Source organism: Lactuca serriola, chromosome 3, assembly GCF_051521515.1.
Source record: "Lactuca serriola cultivar US96UC23 chromosome 3, Lser_US96UC23_V15, whole genome shotgun sequence".
Lineage (NCBI taxonomy): Eukaryota > Viridiplantae > Streptophyta > Magnoliopsida > Asterales > Asteraceae > Lactuca > Lactuca serriola.
The window spans coordinates 221,325,716-221,333,866 of record NC_136410.1 but is presented as its reverse complement, the minus strand read 5'-3'; the positions used below and the strand labels follow the sequence as shown (position 1 = coordinate 221,333,866).

The window sequence follows — 8,151 nt, the reverse complement described above, 5'->3', positions numbered from 1 at the left end:
TTTCTAGATCTAATATAAGCTTACACTTATTTATTTACTCAATGTGTTCATACTTTACATGATGATTCACTAGATCTTTTCTAATTCCGCACATGCCATCATAATCAACACCACTACAATTGGTATCAGAGCGGTTCTTTGAAGATCAATATGATTTTTTGAATAAACAATTCTCGGTTTGACTAAATTCGCCACAATTGAAACATTTATGGCGAGTCTCTCTATAATCTCTCTAAATCTTTTTGATTCCTGCTTTGCGTTCTTGAATTTTTGATCATTTTGACGCATTGGATCAATTTTTTTGAAAAACTCATTTGTTGTGATACAATACTTTTTTGTTGATAAGTCTCAATCCTATCCTATTTGTTGTTCGATATGATTCTCTAATTGCCATTGTTCATTTGAATCGATTTTAAGTCCAAAATTCATTGTAATTCAATCATTTTCTTGATTCAGACCGAAAGTCATTTTCTATCCAAATGTCGAAATATACTGTTCACAAAAATTTTGAGCCCAATCATCAAATCAGTTACTGTTCGTCAGCCCAAATTTATGAGCCAATGTTTTAAGCCTTTTACTGTTCATCATGGATTCAATATGTCTAATGATTCAATTAAATCAGTACACGACATATTATTTGTTGTTCATTAGTGTTCGCCATATGCTTAAATGAGTTGTACATTTCAAATCTTCTTGTCTCTCGTATAGATCTGCAAGTCCTTGTGTTCCAGTTTTGTTTCAAGGTTTCTTACTAATCGATTAGAAGTGTAGATTAATATCAACTTATGAATCGATTTTATATTAATGGTTCTATCACAAAATCGATTATGATTAAGTTATTGTTAAGAAATTGAAAATTGGATCTTTGATTTGAATTCGGTGATGAAATCTCAAAGCGAAAGTCAAGAACATGATGAACAGTGATGAAGAACAGTTCAAATAGTATGTTTGATCCGAACTTCAATTCCAACCTATATAAGTCCGATCTTAGGGATAAACTCCTGCTCCTTCGACTCTTCCCAAATATACAGGTACCGTCAATTTTCATCCATTCCTGTTCTTCAATTTCGTTGTTCTACAATTGTTTTTGGTGGTTTTTGGCCGGATAACTTAACTTCTCCAATGGAGCATCAGTCAAGCCACCATAAATTTGCATTGGTCATCCTGAATTCGTCGCTAGAAAGGTATTTTAATCAATTTAATTTAACTAAAAATAGTCGTTTCATTTTCAATTCATGATCCTTCTGGTGGTAGGTGGGCTGAAAAGGATGTGGATCCGACACAATTCTCAAGAGAACTTACGAAAAAAACTTCATATTTAGTTGAGGATGAGGAGGTATCATCATTTTATTTTGATATTATTAGTCATACAAATGCAATGCTTCTTTTCTTTTTATGATTTCTTAATATCTAATAAATTCAGATCATTACTTTCAGCTTGCAATTTGCAATGTTTAACCTAATTTGATTCATTTTAATCTCCATTTGATGGAAAATATTATTTCACTTGGAAAAGTTGAAGTTAAATCTGAAGGATCAAGACTATAATTACTTCATTCTTTCATTTTGTTTTTGGTCCTGTGCATCTTCAGATTTAACAGCCTTTTTGTAAATTTTATTGAGATGACCATTTTTACCTTGTCTTTTATTCACAGCAGATGCTATAATAAATCTTTATTAAGAAATAATAAGGTTATTATTGCAAGAAATAGCAACATACTCTCATTCAGTTGTTTATTACACCATTTTACATTCAAATTAACCACTTTGTTTTTTAGCTAATTACAATAAATAACAATGTACTTTATAGTTGTTGTAAGTTATAACTTCCTATTTTCTTTATTTTATTTCTATTCGAGCTTTGGATTTTCACACATTTTCTTTGACTGTGTATGAGTTGAAGTGTTGTTGGTTGTTGATTGGGCTATATTATATTTATGATCTAACAACTTATAATTTTTGTTTGGAAAAATAAGATACTATGGTTAATAGCGTTAGTTAATGATTTTTACTTTTTGTATTTTTTTATTTTTTTTTAGTGATTATCTTAACTTGGTGACAACGGACCAGCAATCTAAATAATAACTAGATATTGACTTTTTGACAAATAACGTTGACTATTTTCTTGTGAAAAGTGAAAACATTTAGGAATCAATTTGAGAAGTAATTAACTAATATCTTTCATTTTTTCTGCTTTTTCACCTAATTTCATTTAATCATGTGTTAATACTTAATAGACTACTATTCTTTTTATTTTATAGTCTTTTAATGCTTTTTTTTTTCATTCATGTGTTGTTTAATTTGGTAGATTTGTCATTGTAGAATGCTAATATGATAACAAATTACAAAATGATAATACAAAAGAAAGTAAAATAAATATTTCTTTTAAAGAATTGGTGTAATAAAATTTTAAAAGGGTCCTTTTCTGGTTTTGGATGGATCTAAGGGCATTATTGTCCTTTATTAGTTATTGTCAACTACAAAAGGATTTCTCAAACCTATATGAGTTTTCAAAAATATGCTTGGCAGGAGAAATCAAGGAGTCACGGATGGTTATTTTTGTCATTTTCTGGAATCTTTTAGGAATCGTATCCTTTTCAAGATGGAATCTAGGGCAATTTTTCCTACTATGTTCGACAAAGGCAAAACAAGTGGATTGAGGGGTATTGTTGTCTTTTTTTTTTATAGCATTTTCAATATTGGTTTAATGTAAATGTACATATATGATACAGTGGTCAAAAGAAAGTTTAAAACTGATCTTTCGAAAATGTAGTTGGTACTTTCTCATGTGTAATGGTGCTGAGATGGGCATATTGGTCATAAAAATATTGATGAGGTCTGTATTTACGAGACTTGAAGCATGTGTGTATGGGGGTGAGAATGGACTTAAATGTCAAAATGTATTAGCTTGTATTGTAACTTATGCATTAAATATTTAATTGGGTATTGGTTTGGAGAAAAAGAGATTGGAATGAAAGTACGAGTGTTTGGTGGCTTCTCATAGAAAGTAGTCAAATTCCGGTTCACATGTTTTGAACATTTTGTTGTTTTGCTTTAATGGGATCTGAATTTAGAGAGATAAGTAGATAGATTTGTCATGTACATAGCTAATATATGAACAAATGAAAGAAATATGCTATAAAAATAAGATAAATCAATATATTGTTTATATAATATTGTTTATACATTTGTCAATATATTGTTTATACATTTGTCAACCTGTCAGCATGACACTAGTTCGTTTTTGGTGTCAATGACTGTGGGTTCAAAAGTTTCAAAATTTTGATGTTTACTAAGGAAGGTTTTGTAGCGACTAAAATTTTTTGTTACCTGGGAAAAGAATTGAAGAAGAAAACATCAATTTTCGAAATTCATCCCGGAACTTTCGAAAGTTTGACACTTTAAACCGAAACAATGAGATACTTTCGAAAGTTTGAACACTTGTGATGATGTTTCGAAATTAATGCCTCCAGTTTCGAAGGTTTGTCAATATGTACCCAGTTTTGAAAGTTTGAACATATATGCAGAAATTTCGAAATCAGTCCTTAAAGTTTCAAAAGTTTGACATTCTTTACCCAACTTCGAAAGTTGGATTAATTTTCGACATTTTGGGACAAAAGGCAGAATTTTCGAAAGGAGTCCCTGAAGTTTCGAAAAGTTGGCTGATCATACCCAAATTCGAAAATGGATTGATTTTCTGAGAAATTGAAGATTGTACATTTCAGGCCCCTGCAGTTAATGCGAATTGACGCTTTCTACCTAGTTTCGCAAATGGGGGAGAGTTTCGCAATTTTTGGCTGTTTTGGGCACACCAAGTCACTGCAGAATTTTGAAATAGACAATTTCTACCCATTTTTTGAGAAATTTTGTCAAAGGCGATCTGTGAACGAAGCTTAAAATTAAAGATATTTGGATTTTTCAGATTGAAGCTAAATGTTTATGCCACATGTTAAGGGGGAGTTTTAGCTAAAAAAATTCCGAATAGAGAACATTCTCTTTCCTTGTTGGTTTTATAATCAAATTTTGATTATAAAAAGGAGGAGAAATTTATATGGAAATTCGAAAGTTGAATTTTTCATATTATGCGGATTTAAAGACCGAAGTGACCTTAAGTTTTTGAAGTTTATGAAATGATTCGATCGGAGATTCGGAATTGATTTCAGTTCATGATGGGTTTGGAATTATTGAAGATTTTTGGGGTGTATTTTTATGCTCAACTTTAGGGAGATTCGTTGATCAAATCTCATTTCTCTGCTTTTGTGGCCATGAATATGAAGGCATGTGGCAAGTTTAACATCATGTTTCCTATAATTTCTTATTTCAGGGTCGTGGGCCGGAAATCGATTGTGTAAAGGATTTAGGATTTAAAGAGGTAACGTTAGGTCCATTGGAAGGTGACAATGATTGTCGTGAGATCTAAATCTTTAAATCGTGTTTTGTGCCGAAGGCTTGAAAAGGGAAAGGTTTTAGAGCGGGTTCTCGTGTAAGGGTCGAAGATCTGTTGTAATATGTTGAAGACTTAGGATTATTTTACAAGGCATTTTTGTAACGAAGCGTACTGTTTTAGTCCTTGTAATTTTTTGTGTGATTTCATGTTTCCTATAAATAGGGACTTTACTTAGAGTTAGATAAGAGTATTGTACGAACTTGTCTATTTTCTCTCTGTAACATTTCAAGATCAGTGATGTCAGGAAATATGGACTTTCGACTGTTTGGAATTTTCTTTTCGAAATATTTCTACGCTGCTTGACTGGTCATAGTGTTGGGTTAGATAAAGGTTGAATGGAAGTTTATGCAATGGTTGCTGGCTTGTATTATGATATTTTAGTGGATTACTCAACTAAGTTCTGGAAAGAATTTAAGAAGAGTGTCGAACACACGATTGTTGTTCAAGGAATTTCGTGTGCAAGGTATTAGAGTTTGATTCTTTGTTATTTCTATGACAAAGAAGGGATTGAGGTGCCTGCTGATGAAGAGAAAGCTGAATTCATGAAATATCACTTTCCAAAGGAGGTTTCTGATGAAGCTGAGGTGTTCACACACATTGCCAGGATCCCTGATGCGATGTTGAAGCGTGTTGATCCAACCAATCCGGTGTTGGTTGAGTATTTGAAGACCATCAATCCTGATGATGAAACTAGAAAATTATTATCCAAAGAGGATGTTGGTCCTTCTAAGAAATTAAAATGTTCGAAGAAGGATGCAAAGGCTACTCCTGAGAAGCCTGTGCAAGAACCTAAGCCTACGAAGTCTCCAAAGCAACAGTCGAAGCCAGAAGAACAAGTTTCGACGGTTTTGATTGAGCCAGTTGAACCTGTTGTTGATGAACATGCAAAGTAAACCATGCCATCAAAATATGGTGTCTTTCGAAGACTTAAGAAGAAGTCTAGTGGTTCATGAAAATCTCCTACCATGCTTCGTAAACCACATCTTAATCACCAAGGGGTCCTTATTCGTGAGGTTCCAGCTCCTATTTCTCCTTCATCAAAGAAATGGAGAGCTGAAGATGTCGCCAAACATACTTATAAGAAGAAGCTAAAGAAACGTAAGTTGGTTCCTTAAGAAGAATCGTCTGAAGGTGAGAAAATTCTTGAGACACCCGAAGCTACTCTTTCTAAATCAACTCCTGAGAAGACCAAGGTCACACCACCCAAAGTTTCGTTAACCGAGTCAGTAATTGAGGAGGTTCTAACTTCAGACATCACTACAAACGTATCTGATACGGGTGTAAATGTCAACATGGTTTAAGGAGTTTCGAAACTCGTGAAGATATGACCAAAGAAATTGCAGTAGTGATTATGCTTATCTTAATCAGAAGGTTGATATTATTGCGGATGTGGTTACGAAGTTTGTAAAGTTATACGAAAGTTTGAGTCCTCAAATTACTCAACTTTCTACAAATGACAGCCAGAGTTTCGTGGAGTTTATTACTTTGCTAAAGGAGCTGAAAGAAGTTTTTGTCAAGCCTGTTTCATCTTCGATCATTACACCCAAATTCTTGTCTCAGAAGTTTACTCAATTTGAAGCTGTTTTGCATAAACACTTGGCCCCATTGTCCAGAATTTCAAATCTTCTACCAACAGATGCCCCACCTGTTAACATAGGGGTGCGAGGGGGAGAAAAGAAGGTTGGTGATGCGAAGGTTGGTGGGATTTCACATGAAAATGTTAAGACTGTTGGAAAAGTCTATTCAACAAATATTCCAACAACAAAACCAATTGTTTCATCTGCTAGGCCTGTTACTTCAACGGTTGTTACTATGATACCAATTCCAAGGTTAATTTCTAATGGAACTGTAATTGATTCTTCTGCTGAAGGTGGTAGTAGTTCGAAGCCAAAGGATACTGTTGATAGTTCTTCGCACAAAGACAAACGAAAAACAATTTTAGTTGAAAAGTCAAAAGAGGAGAAGAAAGCTGAGGCTGAAGCTGAAGTGGAGAAACTGAGATTAGTTTAGAGCATTATGAATGGACGTGCAAATTATCCTTTTGGAATGAACAAAGGTGATCCAAGCAAGCATTACAACTATGAAACGATCGAAGCAAGAGTTGCATATAATCATATGTATGCTTTTGAGAGGAAACCAAAGCAAAGCTATGTTTATTCGAATACATATATGAGTCAAATTGACTTTCGTATTAACGAAATGATGTTCATCATGGCTCAGTATAAGGTTGCTGAGAAATTTGACAATGATGATGAATACACATATATGAATCTAAGGTTTCATGTTGTGCTTGGGAAACTTCCAGAGGAAATATGGTCTCTTGTGAAAATAAAGAAGGTGATCTGCATTAAGAAGGATGTTTTGTTTGAGAAAATGATGCAGAACTTTCGTTTTCATGTTGCAAGGGCAAATGGTTAAGTATGTGATTTCTCAGTGGCTGATTTTCCATTAATGAACTTGTATGATCTTATACAAGTTGCACTGCTTTTGAAAGACAAAGATGCTTCGTATCTTCGAGAAACTGATCCAGAAGTTTTTCGTCTTGGTCTTGCTCACATCAAGATATTCATAGACAACTACTATGAATGTTTGGTATTAACAAATGTGGAGTTGGCAACTGCGAAATGATTGGAAGTGAAAGTTCCTATGGAACCAACGAAGCCCCAAGCTGAGTTAAAGAAGTATGCATATGGGGAGATATGCTTAAAGCCATTTGGAATGGTCTTCGCAGGGAAGGATAAGAATGGGAAGGCCAAGAGATTTTTGTTTCAGGCATGCGAAGTAGAGAGATATACTACTTCCCAGTATACGAAATTTATTGTTCGTATGAATAACTGCAGGAAGAATAATGAAGGAGAGAAGAAAGAGTTGAAGAGAATTATTTCATGGTACTTAGAAATACGAAGGGTGATGTTGTATGCTATACAGATTCTCTCAAATTGAAGAAGGTCGACATTATTACAAAGGGGGAGATTGTATGGGTCGAAGACCTGTTGTAATATGTCGAAGACTTAAGATTATTTTACAAGGCATTTTTGTAACGAAGCGTACTGTTTTAGTCCTTGTAATTTTTTGTGTGCTTTCATGTTTCCTATAAATAGGGACTTTACTTAGAGTTAGATAAGAGTCTTGTACGAACTTGTCTATTTTCTCTATGTAACATTTGAAAGCATAATAGAGTAGAAACAAAATCATATTTACGTTGTGTGTTCAATTAAATTTTAGTTACTCTGATTTGTTACATTCTCGATTCATCACATCACCATCTCGCATGAATTGCCGATTTTAGTTCGAGAAGTTTTGAGTCCACGATATGTACATAAGATTGTGGGGCTCTTCTACACCTCTCCATGCATATAAAGAAAACCAAAATCAAAGTTGGAATGAAGAAGTTATGGTAATTTTAAAGTGTATTGAAGATGGGAAGGACGGTGGTTTGTTGGGTGTACTGTAGGTATGTTGGGCGTACCAGCATTCTGATGCTGCGCCTTTAGAAGCATACGTTGGGCGAACCATTTGGTATGTCAGGCGTACGCAAACAGAACCCAAACCATAATTTTGGGGTTTTGAGCATATTTAAGTTCCTTAAGTTCCCCAAACCCTTTCCAGTCTCAACCTCCATCTTCCCAACATCCTCCTTTAAAACCCTAAGCCTAATTGCCTTCTGAGCCAAAGAGTGTGCTTCTTGCTACCTTCGAAGGAAG

At 34.1% G+C, this 8,151-nt stretch overlaps 1 long non-coding RNA gene across 2 annotated transcripts; it reads left to right on the top strand.

Annotated features, from left to right (window-relative positions):
* The first annotated feature begins 641 nt into the window (after nt 1–641).
* Nucleotides 642–2,962, top strand: LOC145093612 (uncharacterized). 2 transcript variants are annotated; one of them, XR_013702969.1, is made up of 4 exons: nt 642–1,184; nt 1,255–1,336; nt 2,530–2,663; nt 2,774–2,962. It is a non-coding gene; the product is annotated as an uncharacterized LOC145093612 (long non-coding RNA). The 2 variants fall into 2 exon arrangements; XR_013702968.1 differs by having other exon boundaries at nt 643–1,184; nt 2,530–2,962.
* The last annotated feature ends 5,189 nt before the right edge of the window (nt 2,963–8,151 follow it).